Consider the following 21,192-nt stretch of genomic DNA (forward strand, 5'->3'; position numbering starts at 1 on the left):
TATGTTTCTTTACTTTTCATCTTTTTAACTTGGGAGACACCCGTGTGGAATGTGGGAAAGGGCAGACAACCTAGCAGCTTGGAGAAGCCCAGGCAGAGTTCCAAAGTCAGATTCTCCTCATTCTGGTTGTAGTGCCTTTTTGATGGATGTTTTCCCTATTGGCTGGTGATGTGTGGAAAGGAAATGCCAGAAGAGAAGACCAATCACCTTGCTTATTATAGGGACTGGCACATTACAAAATGAAGGCAATACTATTTAGCAGTGATTTGGAACAGATGTAGGAAAGGCGGGATAAAGATTGGCAATGAGCATAACCAATTTTTCCTGCCATTTTTCTATGCCTATCGAGGATGGTTGGATAGCACTTTAATACCATAAATGGGAAAAGGCCCTCAATCTGGCTACTGGAAGGGGAAATTCACTGTTGGTTATTTCCTAATCTGGGTTCAGATGACAATACATACCTTGCTTACAAGTACATTAGTTAAGAATATGACCTAATTATAAACAGTCAAAATGCTCCACTTCAATCACAATCTGGGCCCTGATCTGATTCAGATGACATTAAGCAAATCATAATAAGGCTTAAAATACAGCATGACTACAACTAATTTTAAGGAAGCAATTTGTTAAGAATTACCATATTGTGGGGTTGTTTGCTTTTGTTTTCTGCAACTTTGACACATTCCATTATACCTTTCTAAGATGTAGAATACACAGTACAGTGCTCACTATAGTCTCACAATACTGTTAGACAGTATAAAGATATTACTAGCATGGCATATTTATTTTCATGCCCTGTATAATTATAGAAAACATGGCATTCATATATTTTTGTAACTTTATGTACTGGGAATCATTTGAGCTGCTGTAACTAGAAGATGCACTTTCTGATGGCCTATTAACACGTATGCATAGTCAGAACCATCATGTTTCACTTCAAATTGGCTTTGCCTTGCTGAACAAAAGCCTTTTATCTGAGGGTGATATTCTATAACTGGGGCTTTACTAATAAACAAAACAACAAGAATAAAAAAAAAATCCTTTGTTCCCAAGCACATCAAAGAAAAGATCAAAATATGGCTATCTCGATAATCTCATACCCTTAAATATAACCCCTTGCTAAAAATACTTGCCAAATAGGAGAAGAGAGGAAGTGTAAACAAATTAATGTTGAACTCACAAAAGTGGAGAATCTAAAAAACCATTATAGGTTCAATCATGCTTGCTTATTTTGACTGAATTGTATTTTATGTGAGAAAAAGTAGTGGGTCATGAGAGTAATAATTATTAAACAAAAGGAGACTTAGAGACTTAGGTCTATTCTGACACTGATAAATAGATTTGTTAGAACATGTATACCAATAGTTTAAATGTTATTTTTACATGAACTTAATTTAGCTATTGGGTTTTTTTTAACAAAAATTATCTCTTTCATGCCTCTTTAGTATTAATCAATGAATGGATTTCTATGTGGACTCTAATTTGAGGGCATAGAAAATATTCAAATCTTATAACCTTTCCTAAGCCCCTTAGCAAAAAAATAAAAAGTGCATGATCTGATCATTTGTAAAATTGCTAAATGATTAGCAAGACTAATTCTAGATCTGAAGGAACCTTTAAAAGGTCCATTGTTAAATTCATTCCTCAGGTAATGGAACCTGCTTATGGACAATGGTGGTGTAGTATTGATTTTAGTAGTGATGATCATTTAGTTTGGTTATTTATCTATGTAGATTCTCAATCAGGTTATGGTTGTCCAAAAGGTGTTTTTTCCAAAAGGCAACTGGACTTTATTGGGTTTTTTTTCTTTGAAAATATTTTGCTTCTCATCCAAGAAGCTTCTTCAGTTCTAACTGCCTGGAGAGGAATGATTGTTTGACCAACATAACATACATGTACCTTTTAAACCCAGGCATACATTAAGGCAAAAGTTTGTTCACCCCAAGTACACAACACCCAGACACAAACTGAGCAATGTGGTACATGCAGTGCAATGCAGTGAGACATATAGGAACTGTAGCAATTTTTTGACACAAGTAGAATGCAGGGAAGAATCTTCTGAAAAAGTCAAAATGTAATCCAGATAAGCTACAACATGTTTGCCCACTGTAGCACAATTATAAAGACCAAAAGGAATGATCATGCATACAAACTCCCTCTAATGTGTATCAGAAACTGTTAGATTCTCATGTCCTTCCTGCATGAATGGAATTTTAAACTTCTCTTCGATCCAGTTTAATGAAAATATGTGCCTTTTGAAGACAGTCTCACAAGTCTGAAATAAAAGACAGTGCATTATAATCACTAATAGTTACAGAGTTCATAACTCTATAATCATGCAGAATACTCAAGATTATTTCTTTTACAAAAAATGTTCATGCAAATACAGAAGAGGAAGAAAGGCAAATATATCTTTTCTTCAGTTTGTTGCCTTGAAATGTCTTTAAAGCTGCATCCCCTTGTGTAGACATGAGATATTGCCATTTAGCTGGGATCGGTGCTCCAGGTAGAATATGAATAGTACAATAACATATTTGATGGGGTAGCAAGATCACAGCGTCCTGCTTCCTCAAAGCATCAGCAAAATCTGCATATTTTTGACCAAGAAAGGAGATTCAGGTTGTTATGAGGCAAAGAAAAGAGCAGAATAGTCCAAAAATTTGCAAATTGTACCGTTTATGATATTGAGAATGGAAATAAATACCCTTTGCTTCTAATGAATATCAATATTATGTGTCTGCAGAAGTCTATTCAGAAAACTATTGGGTCTTGCAAAGAAGCAGTCAACTAGAGGGCCGAAACTTGTTTGTGTTAATTTATTATTGTTTGCAGAGGGTCATATGTTGCAGGATGTGACCTGATTGGAAGGGCCTGCAATCAATCATCTCACTTTCATAGGCCTTTTCCAGTTGGCTGCATATGAGCAAGCCAAATTATTTCACAATAGCCTCATCAATGAAATTAGTAGTTGCCACCAAGTTCAAAAGAGTCCCATAGAGCTGAGAGTTGCATTTCTGAGCCTGTGGGGGGTACAAAGACATGCAGGGATAACAAAATACAACTACCGACTATCAGATGTCAGATCTCTCCTTAATCATCTGAGGATCCCTCTGCAAAATTTTTGAAAGGAAGCTGAAAGTTTCCTGGAGTAAACATTTTGGGGCAATTCCAGCACATGCTAGCAAAGTGTATAAAATTTCCACAGATGTGACATTTCCAGCCACCTCTGAGCAAAGAAGCATAGTGAGGCAAGCTACCATTAGATGCCGGAAGACACTATAGTAAAATATGTCTTCAATGTTTCTCCCATATAGACAACTATTTTGTCATTGCTTCTGTTTGTAAATGCAGCTGGGTTTGTGTGTGTGTGTGTGTGTGTGTGTGTGTGTGTGTGTGTGTGTGTGAGAGAGAGAGAGAGAGAGAGAGAGAGAGAAACGGTTGAAGAAATGCTGTGAAACTGTTTTATCTGATTATTTATTCCATGCCTCAACTTTTCTAGTTTATCACTGATCACCATATGGTATTGAAACAGCACTTCCAAGGACTATGATGTGCCCTCTCTAATTCATATTTTGGTTCATTGAAAAGGTCTTCCTGGAGCTGATTGATTAGGGCAGAATCCTTTCAGCCTCTTCCCTGGTATATACCATATTTTTCGGAATATAAGACGCTCCAGAGTATAAGACACACCTTATTTTGGGGGGAGGAAAATAAGAAAAAAAAAATCTGCTTGAGAAGCTCTCCGTTTGAGAGGCTGAGTTTGCAGCCTCCAAAAGCTCCGTTTGCAAAGGAGCTTCTCTTTGCAAAGGCAGCCTCTCAAATGGACCTTTTGGAGGCTGTTTGAGAGGCTCTTTGTAAGCTCCAAAAGGGTGGGAGCCGGCGGGTGGGCGGGGCTACATTCGGTGTATAAGACACACCCAAATTTTCACCCTCTTTTTGGGGGGGGAAAGTGCGTCTTATACTCCGAAAAATATGGTAACTTAAAATTTGCTGTGTATTCATATATTTGGTGTCTTCCTTACTGCAATTTACAAATCTCCCATTTAGCAATTGCTCTCCTAGCAGATTCATCAAAAGAAGCTCTCCATAAAGTTTTAATAGCTGTCTAATATGCTTTGAATGAATGGAACTGTCCATCAGGCCACACCTTCTTTCAAAAAGCTAAGAATGAATGTTTTCCTGGTCCAATTTGCAGGAAATTTTGTTTTTTGATGCTAAGCCTCCCAACTTCTAGAACAATCGAATACAGGTAGTCTTCGCTTAGCAACTGCCTTGCTTAAGGGGTGTTAAAAGTTAGTGTGGTGCTAAAAAGACAATTTAGCAACCAGTCCTCACATTTATTATCTTTGTGGTGTCTCTGTGCTCTTATTTTCACTTGCTTATTTATCCCATACCAAGTTATCCATAAAAAGAAAGAGAGAGGGGAAAAAAACAGTTGAAATAAGTAGCAATAAACAAAGGAAAACCAAGGTAAAATTATAAGCACAGTTGTGGTCATGTGATTTTTACTTAGTGACCACTTTGTTTAACAACCAAGTTGCTGGTCCCAATTGCAATTATTAAATGAAAATTACCTGGATCACTGGCAGTGGACTAGCCTGTGGGCCACTTGTGATTGAAGTAAATCCTGGCCCAAACTATTGAGTTAATTATCAAGCTCATACTTTGTGTATCTATTTGATGACTGTACCGCAATAAAGTCTTTGCAAGGCATGGTGGCTCAGTGATTTAATGATGCTGGAGTTGGTCTCTCCTTGGTGGTTTGACTCCTAGCACTGTGTGGCAGGGTGAGCTCCATCACTTGCCTCAGCTTCTGCCCACCTAGCAGTTCAAAAGCATGTTCTATATGAGTAGATAAATAGATAGCTCTTTGGTGGGGAGACAAGCTGGCACTTTGTGCAGCAGTTAGATTCGTGCCTGCACCAAACCTTGCTGGTTGCAATGCCCACTTGTGATGTGGCTTCGATAGAGAGAGAGGGCCTTGACTGATGCTGCAGGAAAAAAAAAAACCACTTGTCTTTCTGGTGTAAAGCTAGCTCACCCTCCTGGGGCACATTTTAGGAAGCATGTAGCTAACAGAGCTGGTAAACAGGCAGCCAAACTGCATTAGCATTGTAGTCTCCTGGCTAATGTAACAATGCCATATGCGAAATAAATAATTTGTCATTTGTTTTGCTGACAACAGGGTAGCACAAGGATCAGAAGTCATGTCTAAGCCCAACATGCAAGATCCAATCTCTCTTTGATAAGTGAATATGGAGGCTTTTAAGATTAAAATCCAACCCAACAAGACTGACAAACTTGGGAAATAAGAACCATTTGGATTTCAGGGAAAAGTCTTTATTGCTAATAAGGTAATATAACAGAACCTGACAGAAGCCTATCAAAGCAAATTCTACTCAAAATATATCTTGCGTAATAAAGGCAGAGTTGCCTTGAATATCTTTCTCGTGCTTCTCCCCATCTCTGGGCTGAGATTTCTCATTTGTGATGGTCCTTTTTCCTCCTCTCCTTTCCTAGACTCTGTTAGATATTCCATCACACTCCAAGAGTTCAGAATTTCACATGTTTCCATACAATTTGGTACTTGAAAAACCAAACATTAAGTTAACAATCTAACTAAAATATACATGGGTTAGTAGTAGAAAATGTTGTTCAATACCAGTTTATTCTAAGTGGAGGGTTTTTCTGCTTTTGCATCAAGAGTGACTTCCTGCTTCAAATGGGAGCTACTAAAACTGAAGAATTACTCAAGATCTTATTCTAGAGCAGACTTATTCTCTAAGAGTCCAAGGAATAAGAAAGCATTTCTACACTCATTCTCTGTCATTACACATTCATTCATTGTTATTTCCAGGTCTCAGTAGTGATTAAATTTATTAGTTGGAGTGAAATGCCAACTCTTCTCACTTGTCAATGGTGTTTTGGTCAGACAGTTGAGATACTTTGATCTCCTGCTCATCCTCCAAAGAGGACACCTCAAGGAAGATCGGACACTACTTGGAACCAATAATCGTATCAGGAATGCAGAACATAAAATTTTTGATTTTACCTGGATCTCAGCAGTTCTGCCTGACACATGTTGAATATTTGCTTGCAGGAGGTAACTTGTGATTGTACATATACATCAAGACACTGATATTCACAGTATAGCTGGTAGCTGGTGGAAATGAAATAATCTGTATTGACACATTTGGAAGTTTCACATCTTTTTCTACTTAACATGCTAACGTGATAATTGCCAGACTGATGATTTTTCCAGTGACACATCTCCCTTTGTCAATATTTAGACCTGTGTATAGAAAGCTTATCTAGCACACCTGGCTAATTTTCACTTAATTTAAAAATAAATGGAACATGTTTTGCTTGCAGGGGTAGTAAAACCAAAAAAGAAGAAGGTTTACAATTCTTTTCCTTGAAACCTCTTTGCTTCGTATAATTACTACTTCACAGAAATAAAATTAGCAGCAATGTTTGGTTCAATTCTAATTTTTAAAAAAACATCTTAGTACTTTTGACCAAATGTTATAGTGGTTTAAATATGTTGACAGAAATCTAGTCTGGGTTTTATTGACTATTGTGCTTAAGTATATGAACTAATTTATCCATCTGTATAGTCCAGTTCATTGGTGGCCATTTCTAATGACAAATTAAATATTTGAATTTTTTTTTACTTACTTTCAATATTTCCAAGCAGCAATGAGAAATATTTGGAGCATCAAATCTCCTGGCTTTGGGTTTCTTTGGGAGAAACATTGTATGTATTTGTAACACAGTATGTAATTAATTTATAAATCTACAGGTAGAATGTGGTAGAGAAAAACGTTTCAATTCCATTGCCCTTCTATAAGCTCATATTCCATTATTCTTTGAAACTAGGATATTGTCCCACTTACTCCGAAAGGAGATGGTGTCTATAATTATACAACATTTTTATCTATGTCTGATGGTGTTTGAATCTTTTCCAAACAGGTCTCTAAAATTTTTCTTCTTATTGAAATTGTGGTTCTTGCATGGCTCTAGGTTTTATGCATTCTTTTTTATGCTGTTTTATTTTGATATCTTTCTTCATTTTTAACTATGTTATTCTATTCTGAACGCATTTATTAGAGATTTTGATTGCCTCTGGAGAAGAAAGCTAATAATTTGAATGAAATTAAACAAATTGACCCAGGATATACTTGCTGATTCCATTCTTTTCCAAAACTCTAGGTTTTTGCCTTTTGTTTTGAAGAGATTTCCATTCAGAATATTAAAAGAAAGCTCTGAAAATGAACAATTTTATTTTATAGTATTGGCTGTCTGAATTAGTCACAATAGTGATTATTTTCATGGTTTAAACTATTTTTGTTTTGTTTTAAAGAGAAATGAGAAGGGCAAGAAGGAGAGAGAAATAATTGATATACATAACATTACAAATGAGTCTCGAGCTTTGTAGTCAATTTCAGTATTAAAAGGCTGAAACCTTGTGTCTTATAATACACCTTGTTAGCTTGCAAACTTTCCAGTTAATTCATATGCTATAATATTTCATTCTTTCATGGTATGATCAACCCCCCAAAGGGGATTTAAGGTTCCTGCTGTTTGAGTTTTTCATCATTGGTAAATGCTTGGCATATGTTGATTGCAATCAAAATACAAACATAGATTAAACATAGCATTTGCATTTTTTGAATTAATGGTGAAATATTTTTGACAACTCTGAGAAGGATACAAAATTAACTTCAAGGAACCCAAAATTAATTTTACCAATTATATTCTTGTAGTTTCTCCTGACGGGGACTGCATTCGCAAATGCTTTCTGTGGAGCCTACTGGTAACAGCATGAACATAATGCCATAAGTGGCAAGATTCACTGACATTGCACAGAATGTACAAGATCATGAAACCGATTTGCTAAGGCTGGAAAGAATGAATATGTATGGAACAGTGTCCCTTCTGCTTGTGTTGCCAGACAAGTTGTAAACCCATTGGGTTACCTGTGTTTGCAAACTTCTATTTAACCTAAACATGCATGAAATTTCTTCTCTTGCTGAATCGCATAAGCAGCTTCCTTCTGCAGTCATGCCAGCATAGCTTTGTAACATGGGCTTATTTTATGAAAGAAGTCTAATTTGCAGTACTAACAGCAGGCAATCACTAATCTTTTTGTCTCTGCCGCTGCTGTGATTATGTTGTATTCAGCCTTGGGATCTGTTTTGAAATTCAATTTTTGCTCGTTTGGTTCCATGTCACAAAGCAGTCTGTTGTAAAATCCTGCTTTGTACATTTGTGGGAAGACTCAGGCAAGAAGTTTGCTGCTGTCTCCTCACCATTACTAGGCCTTTATCTTACAGCTGCATGTTCATTAGTGTATTTTGCCTTTGTCTCCCTGCTCAATTTGTGCTGAGGAAAACACATTTCTCTCAAATCGTTTGTTTTATTGCATGTCTGATACTTTGGCCCTTGTAGGGGAAGTCTTTGCATTGTGTTGTGATTGCCTCCACATTTATTAGAAACAAATCTGGTCTCTGCCACTTGTTTACCCTCATTGTGTCTTTATGTATGGGTATCTGTTTTTAATTAGGCACACTCTAAATCATTCACTGCTTGCTAACACTTTCATTTGAGAAACACAGTTTTCAGTAACCTCGCAAATATCCATGTTTTTCAAAATCGAATCCACATCCTAAAATAACTTTGTCATAGTCTCTTGTTAGCAGTGATATACACATACACACATATATACCGACATACAATCAGTCTGTAATTAATCCATCTGTTAGCTGTTCAGATTTAAACTGTGTATTAATTATTGCTTATTATCTACAATAGGAATGGTCAATGGCTTATCTTGTCAGTTTGCTAAGAAAAAACATTTTTCACATGGTGCACATTCATTCATTTGGTTCCCAATTTTGATTGGCTTATTCCTTCTGACACATTTATTCCGCCATGTTTAGCACTTCCATACACGGGATGGGTAAATTCTGCAGGAGAGAGTCTGGGATTGAGACAAATATTTTTATAATTCTCAACCCTTAGTTCAGGGCAAGGGGATCCACAGCCTCGGTTATCTAATAATATTTTTGATAATATCATATGAGATTTTGATAGTCCCACCTGAAATTTAATAAGCTTTGGCAATCTTCCAACATATTGGATATTTGAAAAATGTTTGAAATCTATCTCGTCTCTCTATCATTTGATTTGGAAGTCCTATGAATGTTATTAGAATGGAAATACACATATGTGTTGGTGCCTACAATACCCAATTTGATAACCCATGGCTTCTGTAGTATTCCCTAACAGCTTTTGGTGATGACACTGTGGTCCACATATAGAAGGTTTCTAAAAAAGTGATTTGGCCATTTTGAACAAAACTAATGTAGAAAACAATATTGAGACCTCCTTGAGGGGTATCAAACTGGTGGCCCATGGGCCGGATGCGTCATGCAAATGGGAAAAACATTGCAAAACATCACATGATGGCAATGTGACGCCACAAGTTTGTCACCCGTGATGTATAGTCATAACAAATGCTTAGTGATGTATGATTGTAGCCATAGAGTAGGGTCATTTTATTGCTATATGCTGATCCAAAGCTCAGAATTATTAATAATCTGCAGGCAGTTGTTTCAAGATTCCCAATAACGAATAAAGTATACTTACAGGCTTGTTGCCATCTTACCCTATTTTTATTTCCAAATTGATTAAAGCTATATGTTCTTATTATTGATTGCTGCACTGTTAGCCAGATGTTTAGAGTGAATTTATTAGGATTACTGTTCTCTAATTATTAATTTCCTTTACTTTATTGTGGGTGATTTATTTTTTCATATAAAATGAATGAACAAATAAACAAATAAATGCAAAGGTTTTGTGTGTGTGTGTGTGTGTGTGTGTGTGTGTATAAAGACAACCATCTGTTTTTATGATCTTGCTTCCCTCACTTCACTTCACATGTTAACTGTAATCTGCTGGCTTTAAATCTGAAAGAAGAAATATATTCTAGCACATTAAACAATCCTTCTATATAGAGGCAAACTGCTTCTGCTTGTTACATATATTTTCATCTCCCTCTCTCTTTTTTCTTTTTTTAATTTACAGTCCTCTTGTGCTGGTATTAATTAATTTTGGGTTACAATTTAGACATTTTCTCTCCCCACAAGGACATACTGGGAAAAAAAATTACTGCAACTCAGCAGCTACTAGTATGCAGAAATAAAGCAGAATAAAGAAACACTTATCATGGGAATTCAGTGCTGTATAAGGATAAAGATTTAGTATGAAAATATGCAAAGAGAAATGCACAGCAAATACTATTTGAAGGGATGCTGTTTGTAGTGTTTGTAGTGTAGTGGAACAATCTGAATATTGTTCCAATTCCTATGAAATGATAAACAAGAGAGAGCAGAAAGCTTTTTTTTTTTGTTTTGTTTTTACTGTTTGGATTACATCAGGATCATTTCATAAAGAAATGTGTCAAGACAGATAAAGATGATTAGAGTTGGGGAGAGGGGCATTTCTCCCTGAATAGCATATCCTTTTCTTATCAATGTCCACTTTCTTCCTTCAAAAGGTGGGACTGAAACTGTCCATTTAGTGTAAGGGTCTAATTCTGACTAAATATAAAAAGATTTTGAAGAGCATTACATAAACCAGATGTTGCATTCAAAAGAATGAAATGTGCTGGATTAGATCAAAGGCCTTTGCTGCAAGACAGGCTGTTAACTTGATGATCAAAAGCAGTTTCCTATTTGTTTTCCAGAGCAATTGATATACAATGAAAATGGTATACTGTACATATCAATAGATGTACAGTAAGTGGCATTTGATTGTTTCCTCTTCTGATCCTCATCCTTAAAATAGATTGCTCCTGAATCTCTGATAGGGAAGCCGTTCTTCAGAATATGATGTCAATTAACCAGCTAGCAGATTAAAACAGTTCCTTTCCCTTGCCCCACATGTGTCAAGGATGTGAAAGAAAATTGGGGGTGCATTGCAGGAGGTATACATTTGTAGTGTGGGACACAAGCTGGTCTGCATTTAAGAGAATAATGCAGGGGCCAAGACAAAATGCAATTGGATCTGATTTCGTTTGCAGTGAATTAAAACAAATATAGTGAATAGAATTATTCCGCCATCATGGATTTTGGCTTGTGCCAAATTTGAAATTGCAATTTGGAATTTGGAGATCTCTGGTGGGGTTCATCCTGACTTTTTGGAAGTCTGGAAAAGGCAGCATTCTGATGTTAGGCTGACCCTCTTTGGCTGATTGCCTAGCATTTGATTATGCTCATGAGTGAAGGGTTTTATTATGTTTGAATAACCCAAGTAGATAGAGGTTTCCTTCAGGATTACGAAAACTAACAGATTGGTGGTGGGAGGTCAGGTATAAGATTTCCCCCCCTCACTGTCATGCATTTTCTTTCTTCAGAATTATAGTAATAGATTTTTCAAGTCTATTGCCTTTTAAATTTACCAAGATCATCAAAATGAAAGTGATTTGGTTCAACTTTGCTCTATGGAACCCAATTTAAAGTACCCCAAGATGGCTGACTAACCTCTGCTTACCCAGTTGAGAAAAGCCTGTCACCTGTCTAAGAAATTGTTTCCATGGGTGTGTATAATCCAAACAGTGAGGATGTCAATTGAAAAAGCTTTTCCAACAAAACATGGCCCTAAATTATACTAATTATTCCATATTGCTATAACCTTTCCTGCTCTGATTTATGTTATTTCAAAAAACTACAGCTCCCCAGGAATAGTTCTTGAGTGGGTGCTGACTGCTCTGCTATGTATTAGGAGGAGGAAAAAGGAGTATGTAAAGTTGGGTTGATCTTCACTTCATTTTTATTTATCCATTTATCTTCATTTTGCCATTATCAGTTGTGCAGCAATTCCACCAACAGGCACATTGATCTACAATCAGCCTACAAACCCCTCAGAATCCAAATCAACTGCAAAGCCAACCAGAGACATCACCGACCCTCAACTAATCCACGCAACCCCCCCACTAGCAGTTCATCTCCCAATGACCTGACCTGATGTAATCTCCTTATCACAAGGCCCATCATAAGACCCACTGATGACTCACACCTGACCCATCCCAAGACCCTCACTTGACACACCCACACCTGAAGCCCTTATAAACAGAAGAACACTGACACTGACATGACTCTGCTGAAGATGTTACCCAGCCTTTGTAACGAAACATTCAGAAACCAACAAGCTCAGAGAATGAACCTTCACCCTCATCTTTACAATTTATCTTTGTTTTATCTTCATTATTTTAATTTTATTTATTTATTTATCTTCATTCTGATTATACTCTCATTCTCCGTTCTACAATTCTTGGTATTTAACAACATATTGATTGCTTTGATTAAGTCCCATATTTTGTCCAATAGGCCATACTCTTTATCATATTGTTTTGCATTTAGAAGCTGCTTCAGACCTTAGCTATGAGATTAATTGTCTCACTTTGTTTTAGTCAACATGCCTAACTCTTGTGAAGGTAAAATGATAGCTCAGCTCCTAGCTGTTTTCATTGCAATTTTCAGCTCATTGTCTCCGTTATTTTTCAGGCATTGCTGCCAAACCGTGTGTTCTCACCAACAGCAGAGAAGCATTTTTAATGTTATCATGCTGCTGTTATTGTGAATTACTGTAAATCATGGGAGCTGTTGACATCACAAGGCATATTGCAAGGGAGAAGGATTTGTTTCCATAACTGTATACAGTTCAGTCTCATTTATCTAGCATCTTAAAATGTTTGGCTAATGGATGTTTTGATGAGCCCTGGAGTTGTTATGTGAACTTCCTTCTCCCAGATATGAAACTATCTATCACCTGTGTTGCCATAATGAGAATGAGGCAACAGCTGCTGCAAAACCGACCTTTTCCCTTTTTAATTACATTTGTATGTAATCTGTTGATCATTGTTTGAAACAAAAATGAATCTATATTGTTTAAAAATTAATTTGCAGAAACCCAGACGTAATTCCAACTGTTGTATGGTTTCATTCTCCAGCTTCAGTTTTTAGTTGAAAATAGTTATTTTGGTAATGTAAACAATTTTTTGGCAATAATGCAAATGTTCAGTTCATTGATTCTATTTATTACTCTGTTTTTATTGCTGCTATTTTTCTTCTACCTGAATCGGTCACATGAGTGATATCAATATATCAGGGACCACATAGTAAATGGGATGTGATAAAGCATGTGGGACGTGGTGGCTCAGTGGCTAAGACACTCAGCTTGTTGATTGAAAGGCCGGCAGTTCAGTAGTTTGAATCCGCATAATGGGGTGAGCTCCCGTTACTTTTCCCAGCTTCTGCCAACCTAGCAGTTCGAAAGCACGTAAAAATGCAAGTAGAAAAATAGGGACCACCTTTGGTGGGAAGACAACAGCATTCTGTGGGCCTTTGGCGTTTAGTCATGTTGGCCACATGACCATGGAGACATCTTCGGACAGCGCTGGCTCTTCGGTTTTGAAACGGAGATGAGAAACTAGAGTCGGGAACGACTAGCACATATGTGCAAAGGGAACCTTTACCTTTACCTTTAAGGCTTCTTAGTAGAAAATATTTATTTAGGCTTTTGAAAGCCAATATTTTTACAATTAATACAAGTTCACTTAACAGGATGCAAAGTGGAGGATTAATAGAGGGAAATTAATTTTTTAAAGGCTTGATAAATAGGGACAATGCTTTTTAAATTGCTCATAATTGATCTATACTCACAGGTAAGCAGTATGGGGGCCTATGCTGATGACATCAAACTATTTAATTATATTATTAATAAAAACAGCAGGCAAAGAATTTTAAAGGCATCTGTCTAAAATTACAGGAAGAGTCATTTATAGACAAATATGGTAATCAAGAGCAAAAACATGCAGGCTATTTCAGAAGTACCTATATACATTAACACATAACACATTCTAAGTTTATGTGGTATATAGGTATATTTAACCATCAAACTAAAAATAGGTAGTGAGACAAGAGGGATGCTGAAATCTATGATTCTGGGTATTTTGATCTTAGTGTATTTATTGTGTTGTGCAGTATTGGTGCCATGGTTTTTTTTTTTTGCTAGTTCTGGATTTATGGACACAAAGTGCTGTGACATTGAATGAAGTCATAATTTAATCATCTTTTGTTATTTAGGTCTTTGATTTTCTGGGGGTACTGCAGTGAGGAGCAGATCAGCGGATCAAATCTCACCAGCTCAAGGTTGACTCAGTCTTCCATCCTTCTGAGGTGGGTAAAATGAGGACCCAGATTGTTGGGGGCAATATGCTATTTAGTATACTGTCTTTGGTGTAAGCCGCCCAGAGTCCTCGGAGAGTGGGTGGCATAGAAATATGAATAATAAATAAATAATAAATAAATAATAGAATATCCACTCTTCTCATGAGATATCCAAGCTTTTTTGTAAGTTCTTTAACATGCTGTATGTTGGGGTCCCTGATAAGGATACAATTGAATGAAAAATATGTTGAGTATGTGTATTTTTGGGCATCCATAGAAGCATGGGAGTCCACTGCTCTTCATCCACCACCATTTTTCTTATGTGACTTGACCTTTTTTTGGTTGGGTCATTGAGGGTTCTCTATCGATTGAGGGCCCAGTGTCCACCACAGAACACAAAATCTTCCTGAAAGGCCTCATGCATTCTCTCCTATTGGAAGCTGTAATGTATATGAAAAAGATCTTGGGAGACTGGGCATAGAGGCAGACTGCCAAGGGAACAGTCAGATAAGAGACAGCATAACCTATAATCCTGGGTGGTGCCTGAAACTGACAAGATCTTAATCAGTTGCATGCTAAACTTTTGCCTCCTAACCTGCAAACAACTGGCTCTAGCACATTCCTCTCAATGTGTATTCCCTATTGTGGGCTCGTTTACTCATTTATAATCCCTTCTTAGATTATAGGGCTCAACTGCTGCCCAGTGCTGAAAAGGTACACCTAAAACACCCCCAGGGATTATTTTCCAGATTTGGCTAAATAACTTCTAGTAGCCAAATGGAGCAAATGGGCAAATTTAGCACTCACATTTAATGGTGTATTAATAATAACAACTCACTTTCAATAACTCACTTATATTACTTTACCATTTTTTTCTTCTTGACACTTCTTACGGTTATACCATGTTTTAGCATAGCTTTTCACATTCTCTTCTACACTGAATAAACAAATGCACTTTTCTGCCTCATTGTACACAGTTTTCAATTTATTTAGCAAGTGGTAACTTACAGATGACCTTGTCTGGGCTTAGAAGCTAAACAGGATTGTACCTATTTAATACTTGAATAGGATATCACAAATGCACTCTGGGCTACAAGGTAGTCCGGGAAGATGAATAAAACATTCCAGAGGAAAGCAATGGCGAACCACTTCTATACTATCCCTGGAAACATTACACAGATGCACCCATAAGGCACCAAGAGTCAAGCTTGAAGGACCTTTCGTGTTAATAATTCATGGCACATTTACCACTAAAGACTAAAAAAGACTTTACTTCTGCTCCTCTGGATTTGCTTGGGAATAAATCTTTCTCTGTTTCAAATGTTACAACTCAGTGTACTCCTAAATACAGATAAATTTGGGACCATCACCTGTCACTTTCAGCGTGGTTATTGGGTCATCCCTGGGCTGTGTAGTTCTGGGCATTGGCTCTGAGGTTCAAATCTAGTCCCTCCCTGCACTGACAGTTTGGGCTAAATCGTCATGGAACATGTGCTTTGATACTCCCCAATTCTTGCTGTACCCTAAGGAAGTAAATAACTTGGAATAAAGTGTGTACAGTAAGACTCATTGCCTTGAAATAAGAAAGCAAGCAATTAAATCCTCCACAGGTGTTGCACATAATTGTTCTGGGCAAATCAGAAGATTAAGCATTGCTGCAACACAGAGCACAAGATGGCCTAAACTCTGTTTTTCCTGCAGAACTGCAAATAGTAGCAAATCAAAAGGCTGTTCTCCTTAATTACCACTGTATGAGGCATCAGGCTAAAAGCAGGCTCATTCTGCAATGTTTTCTATATAGCTACAGTATGAACAATCAATGCAGGCCTTTATGTGCCACGTAATAGACAATATTACACACCAAATTATTGCCTGCTTTCATTTTACAGGGAGAAATCACTGGTGAGTCTGGGCCATTGGCTTCTCAGTTTCCCCAGCAAGCAATGTGTTGACTGAACTAAGAGAACAGTTTTACTTCTTCAAACCAGTGGTGACTATTTATACTTAAACACGCTGTTTCACGATTTCCAGCATCTCCTATTATGTGACAGCCTGGGAACAGGATGGTTGTTTATGGGTTGTGCAAGCTGGTGTTTGTGGTGTATTTTGCAAAGTTTGCACATTTCCTTTTGTTCCTTGCCCTACCATTTTTTATTCTGCTGCCAAAGTATCCTTGTGAGACCTAGATTCAAAGTTCCAAGGGCCAGGTTTTTAGATGTAACTCCCACTGTTCTCAGAGGAATATAAGAGGCACAAGTAGTGCAAAAGTTTTGCACATTGAGTTGGTATCGCCCACACTTATGAATATCTCACTTGATGCATAAACAGGACAAGCAAAAATAATCCTGTGAACCTACCTGATTCATTTAAAGAGTCAATTATTCATGTTATATAGCACAATAGCTGTATTTTTAAAGTCCTATGAAAGTGAAGAAATACAGACAATTCTGCTTTGAAACTATTCTCAAGAAATTTGAAAGGGAGAGCCTGTTCCAATTTGGCAATGAGGAATCTCTTCCATTACAGAATCCAGGCGAGATCATATCAAATAAGAATATGCATGTGATGTTTTGGAAGCACATTTAGTAAGTTTTACTGCATAGCCATGTCTATGAAGTCACCAGGAACCAACTTCAAACCATGATTTGAAGAAGGCTTTATGATTTTTGCTATTGTCTTCCCCTTCTTCCATCCGTCTTTATTAAACTTACAAAACCATAACTCCTTCCAAAGATACAGAAGTATATTAAGTACTATAATACTAAGCAATATCCTATACTGATTTTAATCTTACTGTTTAAAAACAGAAAAGAAAAATATCTTAGAAGGCAATTATATTTTCTCTCATATTTCCTCTACCCTACACCAAAATATGCTCTTCATGTTGCATCAACTATTTTTTCTGTCACATTGGCCTTTTCTTTGTACGATTCTCTTGGGAATTTATTCCCCAAATAAATTACCCCCAGTGCTTCTTTTAGGCCATATCTCAAAGGTGTCAAACTGGTGGCCCACAGGCTGGATGCGTCATGTGCAGGCCATGTCCACGCCAGTTCCGTGAATGGGGAAAACATCACAAAACATCACATGATGGCAACATGACACCGGGAGTTTGACACCAGTGCCATATCTAATCTTTTGTATAATCTCCTCTTTCCAAATTCTCTCAAGGGCAATTGGCTTTGGTATTCCCATTATTCTCTTTTCCAATAATCATATTACATTGGTCTCTGGGGGTGGGGGGGAGATAGGGAAGTAAGAATGGACAAACTATGACATGTGCAACACCATCACAATGATGTCACTTATATACTTGAGGCAGACATCATGATGCAAGGAAGTATGTATAGGACTTCCTTTGGATACCAAGGACTCTTCTTTCAGAAAAACTATTCTGTTTTCCCCCCTTCAATTCCCTCTTTGCAAAAAACTATAGACACACCATTCTTTGGGTTGGCATTTGTTTCCTCCTTTACTCTTCCAATTATATACTAGACATTTCATTTCCCAGTCACACTCTCCCCAAAAGACAAGTATTGTTTTCACCCATTTATTTGTATTTTATGTGCAACTTTATCTCTCCTGATACATTAATCTTTTTTAGATTAATGTGTGATTCCAATTTCCCTAATATATTATAAGCATGCTTTAATTACTTTGAATTTGTACAAATTTCAAATTTTAATTTATAGAATATTATTATTCTTTAGAATAATATTATCATTATTTCTCAACAGTTGTCTATATAAATAGATGGGTCAGAATAAGAACGAGAATGAGAAAGAATGGCCCTGAACCCAGAGGTGTTATTTTATCTACTATTGTCTGCAGTTCTTGTCTATCGTGGGCTTTATTCTGCTAATAATTGGCATTTCCCATCCTACAACCTCCAAGGCAATCTGGCTGCTGGCAGGACAAAGGATTTAGGGGAGAAGATTGTTGTGGCCTTCTTCATTCCATACACCAGCAAGAAATTATGAGAGATAGAACTGAAATAACTCTCATTTGTCTTTCAACTATAACAATGTGGTTCCTGCAAATGAATGAATCATTCTAGGACCCAACCAACAAGGTATATTTATTGACATGGATTGGTTTTTGGTTATCCATGCTAGGCATAATACTGTAACTGGTATCACATACAGTAGCTTCTGGGTAGTGAAGAAAAGAGGGATGGATATAAAGGGATCTTATAGACTTCTGCTTTCCTCCAATAGCCTTTATATATACTTAGCTAGTTTGGATAATGAAATGTCTGCAAGAAGACAACCAAGCTCAAAGAGCACCAAGGACTTCTCATGTGCACTTCTTTGGTTCTAAACATCAAATTGGGAATAGGGAGATAGGAAGCAAAAAATAACATAGTGATCTCTGTCTTCAAGCAATGCATTTCTAGTAATGAAGCATTACTGCAGCATTTCTCCTTCATCTTCTGCATTGTTGGCTGGGGAATTCTGGGAGCTGGCATCCACTCAAAGTTGCCAAGGTTGAGAAACAGTGCATTACTGAGTAGAACTAGACTCTTCACCATAGTTTTCTTGGGACATTCTTTCTCAATTATCAGCTTTCTGTTCCTACCTTAAACCTAGCTGATTTCTTTCCTTGTCGCCTAGCCTGCAAACCAGACCAAGGACAATTGTTTATGCACGTCCTCAGGTCTTGCTCTTCAAATTGAATAATTTTTTGTTTTTGCCCCAAGGATTCTTGCTAACTTTGACCAGTCTGCCTTTATGGCTTTCCCCATCTTCTGTTTTCCTTTAACAACAGAGTCTATGATGGTGTGTGTGTATGTCAGACAAGTAACAAGCATGAGCAAAGCCCAGCAAAATATACTTGTCCCTGTCCTTCCAGGCCTTATTTGTTGCTCTTGACTTTTGCCTGATAGTTCCCTCAAGACTTGGATCATTACTGCTTGGATCCCAACTTTTGCAGATTTGCCAAGATGCCCTGCTTCTGGATAGGATCTTCTAGCTCCATTCAACTTTGGAACCCACTGGATCTGCCCTGGTTTGGCTACAGTTTGCAGAGAGCTCAACTTGACACCTGAGTAATTATGTTTATTAGATTTAAATATATGATAAGCTCAAATAATGTTTCTAAATATGTAGCAAAGTAAAAAGGAGCCAAATCGGGTAAACTTCAGACATGAACAGCAGAGAGAAGTCGAAGTTGTGTGCTGAATAGCTATGTGGGAATCTACTGCAGTAATTACCCTCCTATCATTAGTGACAAGTAATTGCCATAGCAACCTCATTGCCACCTCTCTTTCTCTCTCGCACACTCTCTCTGTTCTTTTTCTCTCTTTCTCTCTCACACACATTATACATTCTGAATGAAAAATATGCAGACTTTATTTTACTGAATTGCATATTTTTTAACAAACAAGATATTATCTCTATTGCCCAAACAAATATCCACATTCATTCTTTGTTTAAGAATAAACATGTGCTGGGAGATTAAGGTTGCTGGAGCAAAGGACTTGTTTTCAGTTATCCAAGGAGTGCACAAGCAGTCTCTGAATTTAGGGAAAAAACAAACAAAACCCAAACATCTGAAAACCATCTTGAGAAATTGGAAACTGTCACCTGACGGGAACGGGAAGGAAAGTCACTTAACTTGCTGTTTACCCTCTCAAAATGGGCATGCTGAATCAAAAGTATATGAGGAAACCAAATATTTTACAACAGGCCTGTATTTATAGTTGTTTGATCCTTCAATAATTTGATGGGAAAAAATACTTCCACAGGAAATCAAAGTACTCTCTAGTACTAATTGTGTGAAATGTGCTTCATAGAATGTCAGTCTCTTTGGTTAATCACATGCTTACTATATTATATCTATGACGGTAAAAATTATGGATATGTCTGCTTTGTCAGGGATGACTAATATGCAGACTTATTTAACCTGCTGGAAAAGTTGGCTACCTAAAGCAGAATATATAGCAAAAGTATGTCTAATTTGGACCCAATATTTTTATTTTCTTGTTCTTGGAAAATTATATTCTCTAGGTTTCTGCTCTATGGCAGATAATTTTTAACTGATTTGTATTGTTAGTACAGTGTTTAGTTTTTAACTGTCTCTCTTCCATTAAAAATGGACAGAAGTAGTCAAAATGACTAATGCATTAAATGATCAGCATTAAAAAAAGAATAATCCACAGAATTAACACCATAAAATGCATAATACTACAGTAATTATAAACAGTATTAGAAGAAAGAAGAAACTAACGAAGCAGATTGAAACAGTGATAGAGTTACATTTTGCTGAAAGAAAATATATTCTGACAAAGAGCATAATTTTAAATCAGATTTCTTAAATTTAGTGCCATCTAGATATTTGGATGAATATTTCTTAACACCTTTAGCCAGCATGGTTGGGGGGGTGGGTTTGTACAGAATGTCAGATTGAAATAGACTAATCTAAATTAATCTGAGATTGCCATCTGTTAGATTCTAAGTGCTTTCTTCTAGTCCTAAGGAGAAGACTCTCAGGTTTAAGTTTATTGAAACAGATGCTGCTTGTTACTGTCTCAAATGCATATTGATGCATTTTAATGTAAGAAAGACACTGAATTAGAATTTGAACTTGACATTTCACAAATGATGCTTGCTGAAATTCATTTTGATCCAGACTGGCCATGGTTTTAGAATATATCTTTCACTTAAGGGGTCCTTTCAGATCTCAGGCAGAACATACAGTGGGTGAAATGGGAAGCACACAGAAAACAGTAGAATACATACGGTTCTGCTGCTACATACTTTTTGCCTTAATGCAGAGGTGCTATTTTTCAAGTTCCTACACCATATTTGTATAAATTAGGAATTGTGAAAGAAGTCCTCTCCTGCCAGATAGCCTTATAGGACTCAGCTTCAGGCTGACCTTCCAAAAACAGAAAGGAGAAGTCTGTGTAGGTTTAATGAAACAAGTATAGATCTTTAGAATGGAGATCTTTTGA

At 36.9% G+C, this 21,192-nt stretch overlaps 1 long non-coding RNA gene across 2 annotated transcripts in view; it reads left to right on the forward strand.

The window, feature by feature from the left end:
* Positions 1-12,120: 12,120 nt before the first annotated feature.
* LOC117665745 (uncharacterized) overlaps positions 12,121-21,192 on the forward strand; it is a 49,290-nt gene continuing 40,218 nt past the window's right edge. Inside the window, exons 1-3 of one of the 2 annotated variants that reach the window (XR_015729212.1) lie at positions 12,121-12,342; positions 14,154-14,246; positions 16,127-16,227. This is a non-coding gene — a long non-coding RNA (uncharacterized LOC117665745). Of the gene's footprint in view, positions 12,343-14,153; positions 14,247-16,126; positions 16,228-21,192 lie in introns of those variants that run through there. The other variant, XR_015729211.1, reaches the window with a different exon arrangement.

Source organism: Pantherophis guttatus, chromosome 1 (assembly GCF_059756535.1).
Source record: "Pantherophis guttatus breed Tessera chromosome 1, ASM5975653v1, whole genome shotgun sequence".
NCBI classification, from domain to species: domain Eukaryota; kingdom Metazoa; phylum Chordata; class Lepidosauria; order Squamata; family Colubridae; genus Pantherophis; species Pantherophis guttatus.